The following is a 21593-nucleotide window of genomic DNA, read 5'->3' as shown; positions in this document are numbered from 1 at the left end:
CTATGAGCTGGAGACCCTGGGATGCTGGTAGCTTAATTCAGTCCAAGTTGAAAGTCTTTGGAACTGGGGAAGCTGACAGTGGAACTCTCAGTCTGAGGCTGAAGACCCAGAAACTGGGGGGCTGCTGGTGTTAAGTCCTGGAGTCCAAAGGCCAGGTAGCCTGGAGTTGTTGTCCAAGGACAGGAGAGGAAGAGTGTAGTGTATTTCAGCTCCAGCAGACAGCTTGACATACTCGCCTTTTCTCTGCTTTTGTTTTCTCCAGGCCCCAGCAGATTGAATGGTGCCCACTGACATTGGTGGTGGATCTTCCACACCTGGTCCACTGAGACATGCTACTCTCCTCTGGAAACAGTCTTGCAGACACACCCCCAAATAATTCTTTACTAGGTTTCTAGGTATTTCTTAATCTAGTCAAGTTGACACCTAAAATTAACCACCACAGTACCCTTGCCTTTTTTGCCTTTTATGATATTGAAATTTTTGAAGATTCCAAGTTTGTTGTCTTGTGAATTGGATTTGTCCGATTGTTTTCTCGTTATTAGATTCAAGTCAAACACTTGTGGTGAGAATTCTTCATAGGCGATGTTCTATCCCTCCCCGTGCATCATAGGTGACACCTAATGTCAGTTTGTAACATCACTGGTGACATGAGGTTTGATCATTTGGTTGAGGTGATATTGCCAGATCTCTCTATTGAAAGGGCACCCTTTTCCCTTTGTAATTAATGAAATTATCTGTGAGATGATATCTTGAGATTGTTTGAGTATCCTGTTCCTCAATAACTTTAATTCAAAAGTTTTAACATCTATTGATAATCCTGGCCTTGGTCAATTGGTATTTATGAAGGCATGATTTTCTAATTCTCTTTCCTTCTGTATTTATCATCTGATAGATTAGCTTTCAGCCCCCAACCCCCCTGCCACCCTGCTTTTTTTTTATGAGACGGAGTTTTGCTTTTGTTGCCCAGGTTGGATGGAGTGCAGTGGCGCGATCTTGGCTCACGGCAACCTCTGCCTCCCGGGTTCAAGCAATTCTCCTGCCTCAGCCTCCGGAGTAGCTGGGATTGCAGGTGTGTACCACCATGCCCGGCTAATTTTTGTAAAGACTGGGTTTCACCATGTTGATCAGGCTGGTCTTGAATTCCTGACCTCAAGCGATCTGCCCGTCTCGGCCTCCCAAAGTGCTGGGATGACAGGCATGAGCCATTGTGCCTGGCCCCAACTGCACCCCCTCCCTTTTTTTTTAATATCACTTGGACTCATGGTGTCTTTTTCTCACAATGTGTTATAATCTATTACTAATCTTCTTGCCTTTTTTCCCCCTCAACCTTATGCTTTCTGATATTCAAATTGTCCCAAATGTAGCTATTGTGAGCCTATCTTATCTATTTGGCCCCAAAAGCAATCTGATAAAGTAGGCGAGATTTTGCACTTACAAGTGAGTAAATGAAGGCTCAGAAACTACAGGTAACTTTCCCAGGATCATATACCTAGTTAGCAGAGGTGGCTAGATGAAAACCCAGTTTTGATTAACTCAAGTGGGTCCTGCTACTTGGTTCCTGCTACTCCACACTGCATCCTGGTGGACCATGAACAGAATGTCACTTGCTGAAACCAATTTAAAAAGAAAGCACAATCCTTGCATCATTGTTGCTAATAGCAAATAATTGGAAACAACCTTAAATGTGTATCAGTAGGGAACTGGTTAAATAAATGGGTATGTATACACAAGGGAAAACTATGAAACTGCAAACAAGAATTAGGGTGTTCTCTAAGTACAGATATGGAAAAATCTCCAAGGATATATTAAAAGAAAGAAGGAAGGTGCAGAACAGTATATATTTGTGAAATAAGTTGGGGATAAGAAAATATATTCGATTTTGCACACAAAAACCCTGGAAAGAGGCCAGGCACCGTGGCTCACACCTGTAATCCCAGCACTTTGGGAGGTCAAGCCAGGCAGGTCACTTGAGCCCAGGAATTTGAGACCAGTTTAGGCATCATGGCAAAATCCCAGATCTACAAAAATACAAAAAGTAGCCAGGCATGGTGGCATGTGCTTGTAGGCCCAGCTACTTGGGAGGCTGAGGCAGAAGGATCACTTGAGCCTGGAAGGCAGAGGTTGCAGTGAGCCAAGATTGTGCCATTGCACTCCAACCTGGGCGACAGAGTGAAACTGTCTCAAAAAGACATTAGAGAAGGCTGCTTTAGCCATTGGTGGCTGGTCAGGAGATAGAGGGATGCTTTAAAAAGATCCCAAGTGTCGGAGCCTACAAACTGAAGTTTGAATTTGTGCTATGGCATTTCCTTTTTTTTTCTTTATTTTATTTTATTTTATTATTATACTTTAAGTTTTAGGGTACATGTGCACAATGTGCAGGTTTGTTACATATGTATACATGTGCCATGTTAAGGCATTTTCATGCTACACGATCTTGGGCAAGTCATAACTGCTCTGAGACTCAGGTTCTTCATCTATAATAGGGGATGTCTAGTCTCAAAATGTTTCTTCACAAGGTACTTACTACAAGGAATATAGTTACAAGGAAATTACAAGTTACAAGGAAAATAGTAACTTCACAGTGGAGAAACATGGCAGACACCACTTTAAGTGATCAAAGTTTACACCAGTGATGGGACACATCAACATCGGAGAAGTTCACAGTATCACTCGTGTGGCATTCCTGCCAGAAATACAGAACCTGATCTAATCAGAAATAGCTAAGGAAATATCTGATAAACCAAAATTGAGAAACATTCTACATAATTTCTTTTTCTGTATTTTTCAAAAAGGTTAAGGTCATGAAAAACAAAGACTGAGGAATGGTTCTAGATTAAAAGTGACTAAAGACACATTAAAAACTAAATGCAACATATGATCCTGGATTGGATCTTAGAGAAATTTTATTTTATTTTTTGCCATAAAGGCCATTATTTGGTCAATTGGTGAAGTTTGAATAAGGGTTGAGATTAGATAATAGTATAGGATGAATGTATTTCCTGATTTTGATAATTATACCGTGGAAACACAAGGACTGTCCTTGTTTTCTAGGAAACACTAAGTATTTCAGGGTAAAGAAATGTCCATTACAGAGGGAGAATGATAAAGAAAATGTAAAGCATTTGAGTGGTCTGGGTGAGGGGTAATTAGTGGTTTTCTTGAAGCTTTTTGTAAGTCTGAAATTAATTAAAAATAAAGAGGTAAAGATGGTGAGAGGGGAGATGCCAATACTTAGAGCACAGGGTTTGTTGCAAGGGTAAAACAAGGCTCAGGTCTCAGCGTGGTGCCTGTCACCTGGTGTGCTTCCCAGTACAGGCTGGCATTGTGGGATGGGCAAAGCCAACAGTAGCTCTTAGCCATCATGTGGGAGCCAAATTAAAATTGGCCTGTGGCATATGGTGACAGTATTGTTCTGAATCCACAATTGGAATTCATGGTCTGACGAATACTTTTCTCTCTTATTTATAAATTCATTTAATTGCAAAGTTTCTAAAAGTACACACATCAAATCACATTTAGTTATCCACTTAACAAATCATCTCAGTATAGTGTTAAATTTATGTGAAGTTGTGATTGTCCTAGGAAAGCTAGGGATAATGGTCACTTTCCATCTGGGCCATTTTGGGGCCACTACTAGCATTTGGGCAACTATCTCTTACCTTTTCTTCCCTTTCCTCTCCCTCAACCCAACGCCCAGTTTCTGATTTTGTTGCAGAGAGCTATTTTAATTAGCCATGTTAAATGTTAATTGTTTTGGCAGACAAAAGAAACTTGAATAAGCTTTTCCTTCCAAAACTCAAGAACTTTCTTTCTAAGAGCTAACATTGGAAAGAATGTTTCTGGCCTGGAAAATTTAGGTAACAACCTGAAAAGGAATTCATGTCCTACAGGAATTGGAAGTGGGGTAGAGAGCTCCATTTCTTTTGAGAGAGATTAAAATATATACTTCTATCTGAAATAGTAATAAGAATCTATTTATTTTTTCATCTTTTTGCTAACAGCCTCAAAATATGAATGATTAAATTCAAAATAGATTTAGCACTAAAAAAAAAAACCTCTCAAGTGATCTGGATTTTAAAACATTTCTGAGATATCAGACAGACAATTTTGCTGAGTAAGAAGATCCTTAGTGTAACATTTAAGCCTGTCCCTTTGAAGTGACAAAATTTCTACCTTCTGAGAGGCTATAGCTGTATAACTCAAGATTCCAAATTCAGTGATACAAATCTGTACTTATTGTTACTGCTGTGGAACTGTCCTTTTTTTGACTATTACCTGCCACAAATTGTTTGGTCTTAGAATTCTGCATGCTTTTTGCTTTTAAAATTATGGCCAGGAAGCAAAATGGCATGTTTGCAAGTATAGTAAGTTATTTTCTTTCTGTAAATTTATAATAATATTACTGGCAAACTTTTTTTTAGTTGATGACCTGCCAAGCACTATGTTAACATGTTATATCATTTAATTGTGGCAAAAATCACATAAGAAAACTGAATCTCTGAAAACTTAAGTAGCATGCTTAAGATCATATGACTAGCTAAGAGGCAGATCCAGGACCAGAAATCAAGACTGTCTTACTGCAGAGCCTGTGCTGTGTGATATTTCTGCTGGACAATTTGCAATTTTATGTGGAAGATGATTCATTTTTTCACCTTATAATCTTGAAAGCTGAGTCCTTTTTTACTTGATAAGTATTTATTGAGAGCCCATCACATGTCAGGCACCTTGAGAAGTATAGAGATGGTTGAAACACATCTTTGTGATTAAGGCGTTCACCTGGCAGCATTATTCACCATAGCCAAAAGATGGAAGCAACCCAAGTGCCCACTGATGGATGAATGGATAAACAATATGTGGTATTTACATACAGTGGAATATTACTCAGCTTTAAAAAGGAAGGAAGTTGTGACACATGCCACAACATGGATGACCTTGAAGACCTTATGCTAAGTGAAATAAAAGCCAGTCATCAAAAAACACATATTGTGTGATTTCAATTATATGAGATATTTAGAGTAGTCAGATACAAAGAAACATAAAGTAAAATGGTGGTTACCAGGAGCTGGGGGCACGAGAGAAGTGGGAAGCTGTTTAGTGGGTGTAGAGTTTCCGTTTTACAAGATGAAAAAGTTCTATAGATTGGTTGCACATCAGTGTGAATATACTTCACGTTATTGAACTGTATACTTAGAAATTGTTAAGACGGTAAATTTTATGTTATGTGTATCTAAAAAACCAAACAGATACACCTTATGTCTTAGTCCATTTGTGCTGCTATAACAAAATATCTGAGACTGAGTAATTTGTGAACAACAGACATTTATTTCTCAAAGTTCTGGAAGCTGGAAAGTCCAAGATCCAGGTGCCGGCAGGCTTGGTGTCTGCTGAAGGATACTCTCTGCTTTTCTACTCTTGTGCCCTTTGGATGGTGCCTTGTTCCTGCATCCTCCAAAGGATGTGTGGTCACATGGTGGAAGGGACAGAAGGACAACTCACCCCTTCAAGCCCTTTTTGTAAGGTGCTAATCCCTTCATAAGGTTGGAGCACTCGTGGCCTAATTACCTCCTAAAAGTTCCCACCTCTAAATACAGATGCATTGGGGATTAAGTTTCAACATGAATTTTGAAAGGGACACAAACCATTCAAATCATACCACTCCTTTACTACTTGGTAGAAAGTGATCAGTGAGACAGGAAGGACTGAGAAGTAATAAGTGTTAGAAATGGCTTCCAAGACAGGGTAGATCCGGCTGCGCAGCAGAAGATGGATAAAATTTGTGTGTCAATGAGGAAGGTGAGAAGGGCAACTCAGGGGAAGGGAACAGTGAGCAAAGTTATAGACATGCTTTAAAGTCCAGTCCTTGCAAGGAACAAATCTCCAAGTTCATAGTTCTATAATTCTGGGTGTCCCAGCCATCTTTGCTGTGGTCAGAGACCTAAAAGCAAAGTCTAAACCAGGTTCATGAAGTTGTGGTGTGCTGGACAGGTACTCATTCATGATTCATTCAGTAAACATTTACATAGTGCCAGGTGATATGCTAGGCACTTTATGTATGGTGGCAGATTTAATAACCCTAACAACTTTGGAGCTATTAATAGCTCCAATTAACAGAAGCAGATGCAGAAATTGTGACTCAGAGAGAGGAAGTAACCTGTCCAAAATCATATGACGGGTAGGTGGCAGGAGCAAGACTTTTCCTATAGAGCCCATGCTGTGTCCACTAAGCCACACGCTTCTTCTTGCAGGTGAGTGCCAGGTGATGTCTGCTTTTGAACTACAGTCAGAATGGCACCTGGCCGCCACCACTTGCCATCTTCTTGCTGCTTTTGAGGGTACCTTACATTTCTGAGGCTCAGCTTTCTTTTCTTTTTCTTTTTTCTTTTTTGTTTTTGAGACAAGGTCTCATTCCGTTGCCCAAGCTGGAGTGCAGTGGCATGATCACGACTCACTGCAGCCTTAACCTCCCATGCTCAATCAATCTGCCCACCTCAGCCTCCTGAGTAGCTGGGGCTACAGATGCACACCACCAAATCTGGCTGATTTTTGTATTTTTTTTTCGTAGACACAGGGTCTCATTCTGTTGCCCAGGCTGGTCTCAAACTCTTGGGCTCAAGTGATCCTTCCTCCTTGGCCTCTCCAGTAACTAGGACTGCAGGTGTGTACCACCATGCATGGCCTCAACTTTTGTTGTTGTTGTTGTTGTTAATGTTGTTTTTCCTAGCCACCTAGATGACTAGGGACAGGCTCAGCTTCCTTGTCTGTGAAATGAAGGCCTGTATTAGACCAGGTTATTTCTAAAGTTTCTCCCAGATCTAAAAACCTAATTTATTCATTCATCAAACACTAATTTTTCTATTATATATCAGATACTGTGCTCATGGGTAGTAGCAATCAAGATTTGGCAGCACACTGTTTTTGACTATAAGGAGATGGTAGGCTAAAGAAAGAGAGGTAAAAGAAGTGATTATCATACAGTATGGTCATAATGCTGGCAGTGTACATAGAGATAACTATTGGAGCATAGAGGAGGGGCACCTGACCCTGTCTAGGATGAGAGGATGTTAAGAGGAAATGACTCCAGGAAGATAATGAAGAAGACCACAAGAACCTCATCCTTCCTGTTGTCCCTATGGCCATAAGCATGTTATTTATTTATTTATTTACAGAGTCTCCCTCTGTCTGTCACCCAGGCTGGAATGCAGTGAAATAGTCTCGGCTCACTGCAACCTCTGCCTCCCAGGTTCAAGCGTTTCTCCTGCCTCAACCTCCTGAGTAGCTGGGATTACAGGCATACGCTATCACTCCTGGCTAATTTTTTTATTTTTAGTAGAGACGGGGTTTTGTCATGTTGGCCATGCTGATCTCAGGCTCCTGACCTCAAGTGATCCACTCACCTTGGCCTCCCAAAGTGCTGGGATTACAGGCATGAACCATAACACTTGGCCACTTATTTATTAAAGTCATTAAACTTTGGCAAACTTTTTATTTTAAGTCTTGTGGAAAATTTAGTCATATATGACAGTTAAGTGCCCAGCAATATGCCAAATATCTATAAGGTTTAGAATCTCTTCCTGATTAGAGAAAGATTATAAGGTTAAAAAGGGACCTGTTGGTTAGATTTTTTTTTTGAAGGCATTTAGGAAGCATAGAGCAGATTAGTAAGAGACTCAAGGGTCCAGAGTTATTGGAGATGCTCGCAACTAAAGTCACAGATGGTTATGCTTCAAAAAAGCAAGTGAAATTGCCAAGACACTGGGTAATACATGTGATTTTCTCAAAATTACTAAGTACCTCTGAGTTACTAAGGATTAGAATTACTAAATATACAATTTCAATACTAAGAAATTGAAGTGGAGGTTGAAGGGCAAAAGTTAGGCACTAACCATTAATTGAGCAGCTGTGCTCTGCCCTTTGCATTTATAATTTTATTTGATCCTCCCCACAATCCTGTAATGTAGATGTTCTTATCCTTGCTTTATAAATACAAAAACTATCGCTTCTCGGCCTTTTGGGTAAGATCAAGTGTATAAATACAAAAACTGAGGCTCAGAGAGGTCGTGACTTGCTTAAGGTCACAGCTGGAAGGAGACTAAACAGTGGTTTAAGGCTCCTTCCTCTACTTCATGCTCCTTCAAAACACTAGAGTTTCTATTTCTGGAGGAACCACACCAGGGTACAGGGCATAGACGCCTCCCTTCCATCTATGGAGCCCAGGAAATTCATGATAGTTAGGGGAGGCCAGCTCTGCAGCTTTTCTAACACACTGAAGGACAGCTCCAGTTCCCTGTGTCTTCCCTCTGAGGTGGTAGATCACCAGCTCACAGGGAAAATTTTTTTACTAAAACATTAATATATTAATATTGCCTTGCACCCCACTTTCTCTTTTCCCAGGTGATGTATGAGTGTTTGATCCTGGCAATTTGTCTTTTAGAAGTGGCTCATAAAAATCATCTGAGAGAATGCTGATTGAGATCAGCTAGGTTTGTAGTGGATCCCTTCTCCCTCCCCAACAAAGGAAAACTTCAGCTCCAGATCGATTTGCTCCAGATTCTATCTTTGCAGCTCTGAGAGACCTTGTCACCTGGTTCTTAGAGGCCTGGAACTATAAGATTATGACAGGATCACATGGAAGGCTCAGCACTTCTAATCTTCTGCCTCAGGCTCCTTCTTCTCTCATGGTCCCCTGTGGGCACAGTGTCTTGTCAGGGAATGTTTTTCCAGCTGGCTTTGGAGGCCAGCCAGACATCTCTCTCAGGGCCTTTAGCCCTTGCTGTTAAGTTCCCACACATGGCTGCATGCAACATGGAAAACTAGCTTCCAACATGGGTTGACGAATTATGGTAGTGGGGAAAAGTCTCCTCTAGCCAGGTCATTTCTCTTCCCTGGTATTCCATAGTTTGGGCTATAGCGAAATGGATAGAGGATCCGAAGTCAGGAGATCGGAGCTCAAGTCTTGGCTCAAGTCACAAATCCTGGGGCTGTGAGCACTTGATCTGTTTGAGCCTGTTTTTATTGCTGAAAAGGAAGGACTGATGACAATCCCAGCTTCATGCTGCTGTTCTGAGTCACATAACTCAATATATAGTATAAATGGGTTTTATAACAAGCCTGTAGCGTCTTTTACAGATGCCAGAGCTTGTTCTTAAAGACCAAATTTGGCTCAAAGAGAAATGTTTCTGGAAATTGAGCAGGAGGCCTGCTCTGTCATCACTGGTCTCCAGTTCCTGGCAAACCTGATTATTGCTCAAGGAGGCATTTGTGGCATCATTCTCCTGTTTACTTTGTGATCTCATTTATAGTATTGTAAATGCTACCAGAAGCTTTGGTGATTGTTGAATATTTATCTTTGAAAACACTAGCCAGGGTTGTACACTCATACCCAGAACTATTTACCCCAGAGTAATTATTTGAATTCTTAGAGCTATGTGTGATTCATTTTCCAATAAATTCTGGGACAGCAGAGCTGGCTATGTATGATAAATGAGGTGTATCTCACTTGCTAGATGAGAACTCCTGAGGGTATCTTAGTAGGTAAACCCTACGTCAGGGCTATTACAACTTCATACATGCTTCTGAGAATGAAATGAGAGTGGGGAAGAGGGTTTTTTTTTTTTTTTTACTGTAAGTGCTTTATGAGTTTAAAGCTAGAAGCCCTTGGAAAGTGAAAAGGGTCTGTCGTGGACTGTCATCAGTTTGTTGGAATTATTACCCTGTTCTGACAAATTTTCTAGGTGTTCCCTAGACACTTACGGATCGTTGCTTACTTCTACCTTCTTGCCGCTTCAAATGATAGCTCTTCATTCTTCCTGGCTGTGTTAGAACTCTTTAAGTTATGGACGGAAGCAACCTAACTCTAACTGGAGTAAAGAGAGAATGTGTGGGAAGGATACTGAGGTATTTTATGTAAACATGAAAAGAACAGGGCCAGGCGTGGTGGCGGGCGCCTGTAGTCCCAGCTACTCGGAGAGGCTGAGGCAGGAGAATGGCGTGAACCCGGGAGGCGGAGCTTGCAGTGAGCCGAGATCGGGCCACTGCACTCCAGCCTGGGTGATAGAGCAAGACTCCGTCTCAAAAAAAAAAAAAAAAAAAAAAAAACAACAAAAACAAAAACATGAAAAGAACAGGTACAGCTGGAACCAGGAGGTTTTAGAGCAGGTAACTTCCCTACCAGCCCCCAAATTTCAGTGGCTCAATACAAGCGAAGTTTATTTCTTGTGTGTACAGCAGTTCAACATGGTTATTCCTGGCTAGGCTGCCTTTAATGTTTTGGGCATCCAGGCTCCTTCCATCTTGTGACTCCTCTGTTTTTAGAGCTTTCTCCTTTTAACCTGCAGATGGAGAAGGAGATGGAAGGATCTGACATGGAAGGATTCCATGGGCCAGGTCTGAAAGTGGCTTATATCACTTGTGTCCTCAATCTATCGATTATAATTTAGTTTGTGACCCCATAATTTAGTTGTGACCCAGTAACAACTGAGAAAGGCCTGTTTGCCCAGGAAGAAAACAAAATAGGTTTGGTGAGCACCTAGCTAGTTTGAACCACACAGGGACTCAAAAGCTGTTAAGAGACAGAGTCTCGCTCCGTTGCCCAGGCTGCAGTACAGTGGTGTGATCTCGGTTCACTGCAACCTTTCCAACCCTTATTACCACAGCCACACCAAATGATTGCATTTCATGGAATCTATGTCACCATCATTTCTAACATGTACAACTATTTTATGTACCACTGAGAAAAAGAAAATGAGGTTCCTAATAAACTATCACAAAATGCTAAGATGCCATTATAAAATGCATCCTAGTTTCCAACCAGTCAAAAATGTAAGAAAAAGTATTTTTAGAATTGATGAAGGACCGTATTTATGACTTTAAAACAAAGCTCTGTAATTTCATGCCTTGGTACCACTGCTCATTTAGTTTTTTCAGTCCATTTAAAAAATACTTGCAGGCCAGGTAACAATGAATAAAACAAATTCTGCTTCTGCCTTCTTAACTCTTACTGCCTCTCCCCTTTTCATTTTTAGCGATCCCCTCTCCTCCTTTTCCATCATCCTGTTGTTATGAAGTACCTGTTGTGTGCCAGACAGTCTGTTGAACAATAGGGCTCAAGAAGGAATATGATGGTTCTTATAGAACCTCAAGGTTCTTACAGTGTGGGTAGTAAGGGGAGCAGGGTGTTGAGAGACAATCATGCAAACAAATGAGTAAATAAAGGGATTCAGGTCCTGTTATTAAAGTCTTTTTTTTTTTTTTTTTTTTTTTTTAAGACATGGTCTCGCTCTGTTGCCCAGGTTGGAGTGCAGTGGCTCAATCATGGCTCAGGGAAGCCTCAACCTCCCAGGCTCAAGCAGTCCTCAGCCTCCCAAGTAACTGAGGCTACAGGCATGCACGACCATGCCCAGCTAATTTTAATTTTTTATTTTTGGTAGAGACGAGGTCTCCCTATGTTGCCCAGACTGGTCTCAAACTCTTAGGCTCAAGTGATCCTCTCACCGTAGCCTCCCAAAACACTGGGATTATAGGAATGAGCCACCATGCCTGGCCCCATTATTAAAATCTCTGTAGGGTACTGTGGGCCCCAAAAGGAAGGGGAATGGCCAATTCTACTTTGAGGAGTGAGAATAGTTGTACCATTCTTTTTTTTTTTTTTTTTGAGACGGAGTCTCGCTCTGTCACCCAGGCTGGAGTGCAGTGGCGCAGTCTCGGCTCACTGCAAGCTCCGCCTCCCGGGTTCACGCCATTCTCCTGCCTCAGCCTCTCTGAGTAGCTGGGACTACAGGCGCCCGCCACCACGCCCGGCTAATTTTTTGTATTTTTAGTAGAGACGGGGTTTCACTGTGGTCTCGATCTCCTGACCTCGTGATCCACCCGCCTCGGCCTCCCAAAGTGCTGGGATTACAAGCGTGAGCCACCGCGCCCGGCGAATAGTTGTACCATTCTTATTCTTACTGTTAAAATGATTGTACACTATTAAAAGAGTAATAGTCTGTTTGGATAATTAATGTGTAGTTATTTCCAAAGATGCCTGATAATAATCAATAAGTAGGCCAAGGTGTTTTCCAAAGCCTATGTGAATCACCTCAAATTTTCTATTGAACTTTACCTTCAAAAGGCACATGTTCCAGCCTGGGCAACATAGTGAGACCCTGTCTCTACAAAGAATTAAAAAAAAAATTAACCAGGCATGGTGACGTATATGTTGTAGTCCCAGCTACTTGGGAGGCTGAAATGAGAAGATTGCTTGAGCCCTGGAAGTTGAGGCTGTAGTGAGCTGTGATCACGCCACTGTACCCCAGCCTGGGCAACAGAGTGAGACCCTGTCTCAAAAAAAAAAAAAAAAACCGTCCCCCCCCGCACTCCCCGCCTCCTCCCCCAAAAAAACCAGGCACATGTTGGCCTCCTTTTTTTTGTTTGTTTGTTTGATATGGAGTCTCGCTTTGTTGCCAGGCTGGAGTGCAGTGGCGCGATCTCGGCTCACTGCAACCTCCGCCTCCCAGGTTCAAGCGATTCTCCTGCCTCAGCCTCCCGAGAAGCTGGGACTACAGGTGCATGCCATGACACCAAGCTAATTTTTGTATTTTTAGTAGAGACGGGGGTTTCACCATGTTGGCCAGGATGGTCTTGATCTCTTGACCTCATGATCCTCCTGCCTTTTCCTCCCAAAGTGCTGGGATTACAGGTGTGAGCCACCACGCCCAGCATCTTTTTGCAAACATTAATAAATAGTTTGTAAGGACTTTTATAGATACAAAACAAGGCGATATCAGATTTATCTTATTTTAGAGGCAGTCTGCCCTTCTTTACATTAATTATCTACCTACTTTAAAAAGATTCTTTTTAACCATGTGGTTCTTTTTTGAGCTTGAGTGGATGCTCCAGCTCACATGCTCCAGCAGGGAGAAGGGCAGAGCATCTAAGATGGGTGGAGTGCAGCCACTCAGGGCCATGCTGGGGCCCAGCAGCAGGGCTTACAGCAATGGGATTTGGAGAGACGGTGGGTAAGGCTGTTTGGGTCTGGAATCAGCGAGCAGCCACGACAGGACCTTTCCTTAGAGGTTGCAGAGCTCAGACAGCATGAACCTAGTGCAGGCTCCTTACCTCTCAAACAAGGATGCAGACTAACATTAAACTCATTTTGATTGGCTAGACAATCCTAAGGTTGGGAAGTAAAGAGATTTTTTTTGAGGTTCATAGAAAGGTCAGCAGAAGGGCCAATGTTTGTCTACCTCCTCTGGCTATTGGAAAAAGAAAAAGCTTACCTACTGAGTCAGGGAAAGAATCCAAATTTAAACTGTTTGTCTCTCTTCTGGTTTATGAAGAGCTTAGAAATGAGCATTATGATATTCAGGTTTTTGGTTTTTTTTTTTTTTTTTTTTTTGAGACAGGGTCTCACTGTTGCCCAGGCTGAGTGCAGTGGTGTTATCACGGCTCACTGCAGCCTTGACTTCCTGGGCTCAAGTGATTCTCCCACCTCAGCCTCCTGGGTAGCTGGGACTACAGGCATGTGCCACCACATTTGGCTAATTTCTTACTTTTTTAGGATTTCACTATGTTGCCCAGGCTGGTCTCGAACTCCTGGTCTTAAGCGATCCTCCTGCCTCGGCCTCTAAGTGCTGGGATTAGAGGTGGGATTTTTTTTTTTTTTAAACCTTCTAGGCCAGCATGTCTAGAGCAGGGTGCTTGGGGAGAGGGTGAGATTTGTGACTCCATGTCATTACTGGGCATACGGGGCCTTATGGAGAGAAGTGAGCATCATTTTATTTTTTGTAGAGACAGGGTCTTGCTATGTTGCTCAGGCTGATCTCAAACTCCTGGCCTCAAGCCATCCTCTTATCTCCCAAAGTGTTGGGATTACAGGTATGAGCCAGCATGCCCAGCCCCAAGTTGCTTCTTTAGAGGAAAGGAGAAAAGGCAGAATCTCTAGATCAGCTTTGTGATTTATAAGTAACAGTATGACAATGAAGTGTGTGGTTGGAGTATATTGTACTTGTAAATGGAGATGCTCTACTGAGGGATGGTGGAAAAGCACCCTCAGCCCTTTTCAGAACTCATTGTTAGCAATCAAAAAGGGGAAGACTGAAAGAAAAAAAACATCCTTTGAAATCAGCAAGAGGTTTACACATAGCAGTGATTTATGGGTGAACAGAGGAGGAATATTGAAAGAATAATTGCTGGCTGTTTATTTTGGGAAAGTATGTGTAGTCAAGAGTCGAGGCAGGGAGCTTTATTTTTTCTTTTACCTTGCTCTGTCTTCCATTAGTGTTAATAGGATCATATATTCAAGACTTCCCTTGGCTTGTTGCCCTGACATAAATATTTGAATTCCTTATTTTGGTATCATGTATTTTTAACAACAATAGAGGGAAAAAGAAATAATGTTGTGAGCTAAATTATTTATATGCCTTATTGTGGATGGAATTTATTCTCTTGGGTCCACGGCTGTTAAGATGATCAGTTTAGATGATCTGTGTTTCTGATAGCTCTTTCTAGATAGTTTTATAATTTGCCCAAGGGGTTTGTTCAGGGGATGGCTACATGTATTTTTTATTTGGTGAAACAAGGTGAGTTTTAATCCTGGTTATCTGAGCTCCAGGCCTTTCCAGGTGCCACTGTCATCCATAAGGCCAATAAAGTAGATTGTTCCTCTCATTGTGGCATCCACCCTGGGGGCATTTATTAGGCAGTCACTTGATACATATTGACCCACCTTGTCCCCTTGGTAGAGGATTTAGTTCTTAGGGTTGCTGCTGCAGAATTCATTTATTCAGTTAGCAAATCGCAGTTGAGTTCCTGTTGTGCCTTTGGTATTGTTTCAGACTTGGTACTGCTCTGCGTGAAGAGCCGGAATCAGACAATTCAAGGAAACCCAGCAGAATTAGAATGCTAAAATGTCAGGGTTTAAAGGGACTTTAGAGATAATCTAATCCAGAGGCAGCAAGCTTTTTCTATTAAAAGGTCCAGAAAGTAAATATATTAGTCTTTGGGGGCCACATATGATCTCTGATGCATATTGTTCTTTGTTTTTACAATCATTAAAAAATGTAAAAATTGTTTGGGTGCTGTGGCTCACAGCTGTAATCCCAGCACTTTGGCAGGCTGAGTGGGGAGGATCACTTGAAGCCAGGAGTTCGAGACCAGCTTGGGCAACAAAGTGAGACCCCCCATCTCTACAAAATAAAAATAAATTAGCTGGGTATGGTGGTACACACCTGTAGTTGTAGCTACTCAAGAGACTAAGGTGCAGAGATGGCTTGAACCCAGGAGTTCAGGGATGCAGTGAGCTATGATCACGCCACTGCACTGAAGTCTGGGCAATAGAGTGAGACCCTGTCTCTTAAAAAAAAAAGTAAAAATTATTCTAAGCTGGGGGTAGAGATATAGGCTGGATTTGGCCTATGAGCCATAGTTTGCCAACCCCTGATCTAATAGATTCCTTTCATTCTACCAATGAGGAAACTGAAGGCCAAAGGGTGAAATACCCCCCCAGCCCTTTTCTAAGTGGTGACACTTAGAAAAGGATCCCTAGAGGTCAGGCCTACACCTCAGAGTGTCCACTTACCTTGCATATGTATAGTTTTGGTCCCGAGGGAAGTATGAATCTTAATTTTAAGACACTGGGTGCCTATCACTTTCCAGGACTGTGTTTGGGATTAAGGATGTACAATTGGGTACAACAAAGCCTTAGCTCTCAGTTGGCTTAGTATATCCCATATATGCCTGGGTAAGTAATGAGGTTAAAGGAAGTAAAATGAAAGATTCAGACAACTACTGAAAAAAGGTGATTTATTTGGCAGTTGCTTTGTTTCACCAGTTTATCTGAGCAGTGTCATTGAGACATATATGAAACCATGTAAGATCAATCATAGAGCCTTTTAATATTCCAGAGCTTGAAGAGATTTTAGGATCACTTAGCTATAACCTCTCATTTAACAAATGAAGAACATGAAACCCAGAGATTTTAAGTTACTTACTCTGGGTCACACAGCTAATTGTTAGAATCTCAGGGTGGATTTTGGATACCTAGTATAACCACTCAGATAATAACAAAGATTAATAATTATACATTTACCTAAAGTTACTATAATATGTATAGTCATATACATAATCTCAGTTCTCAATGTAATAGGCTTACCATACCCATTTTACAGCTGAAGAGACAAAACTTGTACAGGTTAAGTCAATTTTGTCCAAAGCCACCAAGCCAATAAGTGGTAGAGTCAGGATCTAGGCTCAAGTGCTTAACCGTGGCAAGGCTGTTTATTGCAGTTTGACTAAGTGCTTGGATTGTGCTTCTCCATTCATTTGTGACTTCCTGGTGGGCAGTGGGCATGCCCTTTTCATCTGTGTTTTCCTACTCTGGGCTTGGCATATACAATTTGTTCAATAAATGTTTACAGAGCTGGGTGTGGTAGCTCATGCCTGTAATCCCAGCACTTTGGGAGGTCAAGGCAGGAGTGTCATTTTAGCTCAGGAGTTCGAGACCAGCTCGGGCAAGATGGCAAGATCTTATCTCTAGGAAAAAAAATATATATATGGGCACAGTTGTGGATGCCTGTAGTTTTAGTTGCTTGGGAGGCTGAGTGACAAAGCGAGACCTCGTCTGTATAAAAAAAAATGTTTACAGAATAAATGAATAAATGAGTTAATCTACCCTTCCTTAAACAGCTGACACTTCTGGTGATGAGTGAATGGGAGTTCAGTGTCTGCGTTAGACCATGTCTAGGTCTGCTGATGGCTAGTCCTTTCATGAGATAGGCTAATGTGCAGATTTGGGCTAGGAAAGCCTATTGCCCTGCAGCTGTTTTTACAGTGCCCCTGAACATTTTTGAGAATTAATGTGTATAGTAGAATTCTCTTTGAACATCAAAGATTCCTTGAAAACCTGATAGCCTGCTTGGTTTCTCTGAATCTGATGAAGTTTGTAGAGATAACTGGAAGATTCTCTCTGTATGTGGTACCTTCCTTTTGCACAGCCATTTTAATTTAAAGCTGTAGTTTCAAACTATATTCTGAAGCATCCTGGGGTTTGTGGGCTAGAGAATCAAGGAATTCTGTAAGAAAAATGAGGCATGGATTTGGCTTTGAGCCCAGTGATACCTAAAACAAATTCTTTGCCGCATTTATTTTTCAGTTCTGATGAACGAGAACAACCAACTCATTAAATGTACAGTACCTGGCAATATTTTCTTCTCTTTCTTATATAAGTTGAATGTTTTTCTCATCTGACAGTGGTAATACATGGGATTGCTCTACTGGACTTTTTCGAAGTCAAAGATCTTTGAACAGACTTGTAGTGATAGTTCTAAAAGAAAAATCTTCCTACCTGGATTACTGTTTTTTATATAGAGAATGGGCTTTGTTTGCCATTCACTCTAAGTGGAATTTTTCTGTATGGCATAATAAAGCTGAAGTCCTTAGATTTTAGTCCAGAAAGCCATATCCTTTGAACCTAGGCCACTGGGTTTGTTCACGTAAGTCAATATACAGCGTTAATAATTGCTGCATATCACTTGAGGGAAAATCCAAATTAAATAAGGAAGGCTTTCATTAGGTTGTGAATAAACAGATTTAGCTTATATTGGTAAGATTCTTTAGGGATTTTCAGGGGATAGAGATGAATACAATATACCCTTCTCATTTGCAGGTGTTTGAGAAATCTCTTAAAACAGAGAAACACAGGAATATTTGTTTTCCAACAAAAAATAATTCAAAGACCTGTCCATGTTTCTTGCCAAAGTTTTGTTCTTTTCAAGTCCCATCCAACCCTACACAAATTTTTTTTCTGATTATATTAGGAAGAAAACCTTAATGGCTGCTTGCTGTTAACACCTACCTTTAAACATTTCTTAACTATTAATGAGTCTTTCATTTAATGATATCATAATATAACCCTGGTTTACTGCACTTTATATCTACTTCCCTCCCCACTCAGCAGTAGTAGTGTTTCCTCCAGTAAAAAGGGTCAGGGGGTGGGAGATGGAAAGGATCTGTTCACTGCACGGTAGCTTGCTGTGTTATGGGGTAAATAGAGGTGTGTGGTTTTTTTTCTATCTAATTTTTTATTTTGAAAAATTTAAAACAAACATATTAGTACAAAGGACAACCAAAAAACTCTTTACTTAGGTTTGCCAATTGCTAACATTTTGCCACATTTGATTTATCTTTCTTTACAAATGCATATTTACACTAGGGGGTAGGGCAGACGTCATGATCCTTTATCTCTAAATATATCAGTATTCTCCTAAGTGTAAGGGGGATATTCTTCTTCACAATACCATTATCATGCCTTAGAAATTTAACGTTGAAGGCCGGGCGCAGTGGCTCACGCTTGTAATCCCAGCACTTTGGGAGGCCGAGGCGGGTGGATCACGAGGTCAGGAGATCGAGACCACGGTGAAACCCCGTCTCTACTAAAAATTACAAAAAATTAGCCGGGCGTGGTGGCGGGCGCCTGTAGTCCCAGCTACTAGGAGAGGCTGAGGCAGGAGAATGGCGTGAACCCGGGAGGCGGAGCTTGCAGTGAGCTGAGATCGCGCCACTGCACTCCAGCCTGGGTGCCTGGGTGACAGAGCGAGACTCCGTCTCAAAAAAAAAAAAAAAAAAAAAAAAAAAAGAAATTTAACGTTGATTCCATAATGTCGTCTAATATAGAGTCCATATTTAAATTTTGCCTTTGATCAGCTAGCTGATAAACAAATCATGTCAAAACTTAGTGGCTTAAAACAACTACAGTTTATTAGTGCTCATAATTCCATGGGCCAGTTGGGTGGTTCTTCTAATGTGGATTAGGCTCAGCTGATCAACTGGGCTCCTTTATACCTCTGGAGTCAGCTGCTGGACTGACTAGGAGCTGGCTGGTCTAAGTCGGCCTCAGTTTGGATGGCTTTTCTTTGCTCTAGAGGGGTCTCCCATCCTCCAGCAGGCTAGAACAGGCTTGTTTCCATGGCTTATGGGAAGGTTCTAAGAGAGAGTGGAAGAGTGCAAAGCCCTTTAAGGCCTAGGCTTGGAATTGGCACAGCATCACTTCTGCAATCTTTTGGTCAAAACAAGTCACACGCTCCTCTTGATGGGTATAACTGCAAAGTCATATTGCTCAAGGGCATGGATACAGGGGCATGAACAATCACAGCCATTTTTGCAATCTATCATATCCCTATTGTCCAAATACCATTAATAATAATGTTAATGTTGTAATGTTAATCATTATAACTGTCGGTTTGTTTTTAATCCAGGATCCAAACAAGATTACACATTAAATGTAGTTGTTTTGCCTCTTTAGTCTCTTTAAATCTATAGGAGTCTCCCCGCTTATTTGTGTTTCATGATATTTTTAAGATTCCAAGTCTGTTTTCTTAACAATATCTCACAATCTGAATTTGTATAATTATGTCTGCATGATTATATACAGGTTAAATATTTTGGGCAAGAATTCTAAAGCTGAGGTTGTATATTTCCCATACCATCACAAAAGGAGGCACATCATTTTAGTTTGTCCAGATCATTAGTGATGCTAAGTGGAATCACTGGCTAAAGTTGGGGCTGCCAGATTTTGCAGTTACGAAGGTGCCATTTCCTAGAGAAAGATTTGTGGGTTTTTTTGTTTTTGTTTTTTTTTGGAGATGGAGTCTCGCTCTGTCGCCCAGGCTGGAGTGCAGTGGTGCGATCTTGGCTCACTGCAACCTCTGCCTCCTGGGTTCAAACAATTCTCCTGCCTCAGCCTCCTGAGTAGCTAGGATTACAGGTGTGTGCCGCCACACCTGGCTAATTTTTTATATATTTTTTTAGTAGAGATGGGGTTTCACCGTGTTGCCCAGACTGGTGTTGAACTCCTGAGCTCAGGCAATCCACCCACCTTGGCCTCCCAAAGTGCTAGGATTACAGGCATGAGCCACTGCAACCGGCCTAGATTTGTTTTAAGTCTCGATATTTGGTGTTAGCATTCTTCCAATCACATCAACATATATTCATTAGATACCTACTGTATATCTAGTCTGATTTAGTGCTATGGGGATCTAAAAGAATGGTAAGGAGTGTTCCCTGTCTGAAGGAATATATAGTTTTCTTGAGTTACTCTTTAAAAAACTGAACAAATAGTAGAGGAGTGGTGATTCTAAGTTAAAAACTAATTTTTTTTTTTTTTTTGAGACAGAGTCTCATTCTGTTGCCCAGGCTGGAGTGCAGTGCTCATTGCAACCTCTGCCTCCCGGGTTCAAGCGATTCTCCTGCCTCAGCCTCCTGAGTAGCTGGGATTACAGGCATGTGCCACCACACCTGTCTAATTTTTGTATTTTTACTAGAGACAGGGTTTCACCATGTTGGCCAGGCTGGTCTCACACTTCTAGCCTCAAGCAAAATCTACCCAGCTCAGTCTCCTAAAGTGCTGGGATTATAGGCATGAGCCACCGCACATAGCCTAGGTTAAAAACTTTTTAAAAAAAGTTTTAAAGTTAAAAAGTTTATAAAAACTTTTTTTTCAGCTTAATAAAGTTCACAAACTGAACACATCAGGGTAACCAGTGTCCAGATTAAGAAACAGAACATAACCAACATCTCGGTGAGACTGATTTTTCTGCAGCCAATTAAGCCAACCTAGTTCTTTTCCTCTTTGGGGCCTGGTGTGCAATAGCTGCAAACAGCAGCTTCCTTGGTAGTGTATGCAGCCTGTTTCTTGTATGGGTTGCTCTAAGGGACCTTGGAGACAGCCCTTTCTAACATATGTATATGTCTCTGACCTTGTACTGTCCCCAGTTTAGGCTCCAGACAGTGGAGGTGCCTTTGGAAAGCCTCAAGGAGCCTTGGTCAGGGTTCACACTGGCCAAGTCGTCTTGTCTATCCACACCAAGCTACAGAACCAGGAGCATGTGATTGAGGCCCTCCACAGGGCCAAGTTCAAGTTCCCTGGTCACCAGAAGATCCATATCTGAAAGAAGTGGGGCTTTACAAAGTTCGATGCAGATGATTTTTTATTTTTTTTTGAGACAGAGTTTTGGTCTGTCTCCCAGGCTGAAGTACAGTGATGTGATCTCAGCTCACTGCAACCTCCACCTCCTGGGTTCAAGCAATACTCCTGCCTCAGCCTCCCGAGTAGCTGGGACTACAGGCACACGCAACCACGCCCAGCTAATTTTTGTATTTTTTTGGTAGAGATGGGGTTTCACCATGCTGGCCAGGGTGGTCTCAAACTTCTGGCCTCAAGTCATTTGCCCACTTTGGCCTCCCAAACTACTGGGATTACAGGTGTGAGCCACTGTGCCCAGCCAGTGCAGATGAATTTGAAGACATGGTGGCTCTGGTATGAGAAGTGGCTCATCCCGGATGGCTGTGGGGTCAAATACATCCCCAGTCATGGCCTTCTGGGCAAGTGGCAGGCCCTGCATTCACGAAGGCTTCCACTGTGCTGCTCCCTCCTAATGCCCCCCAATAAATCCTACTTCCTGTCCAGAAAAAAAGGATTCTGATTTTTAACTGTATAGAACTTATATCCAAATGGTAGTTGTCCTTTTCAATGCAAAGTTAGGAGTAATCCAAGAAAATCAATATTAAGTTCAAAATAGTGTTATTCAATTTTTTTTTTTTTTTTTTTTTGAGACAGAGTT

General features: G+C 41.6%; 1 protein-coding gene and 1 non-coding gene across 3 annotated transcripts in view; both read left to right on the top strand.

The window, feature by feature from the left end:
• RAB30 (RAB30, member RAS oncogene family) overlaps positions 1–21593 on the top strand; it is a 95828-nt gene that overhangs the window by 10723 nt on the left and 63512 nt on the right. The gene's annotated exons all lie outside the window — the stretch shown is intronic.
• LOC129485557 (small nucleolar RNA SNORA70) lies at positions 20567–20701 on the top strand. The gene has a single exon (XR_008658697.1). It is a non-coding gene; the product is annotated as a small nucleolar RNA SNORA70 (small nucleolar RNA).

The sequence above is a fragment of the Symphalangus syndactylus genome, chromosome 6 (genome assembly GCF_028878055.3).
Source record: "Symphalangus syndactylus isolate Jambi chromosome 6, NHGRI_mSymSyn1-v2.1_pri, whole genome shotgun sequence".
Lineage (NCBI taxonomy): Eukaryota > Metazoa > Chordata > Mammalia > Primates > Hylobatidae > Symphalangus > Symphalangus syndactylus.
Note: the sequence above shows the minus strand (reverse complement) of the source record. Positions and strands in the feature narration are given on the sequence as shown.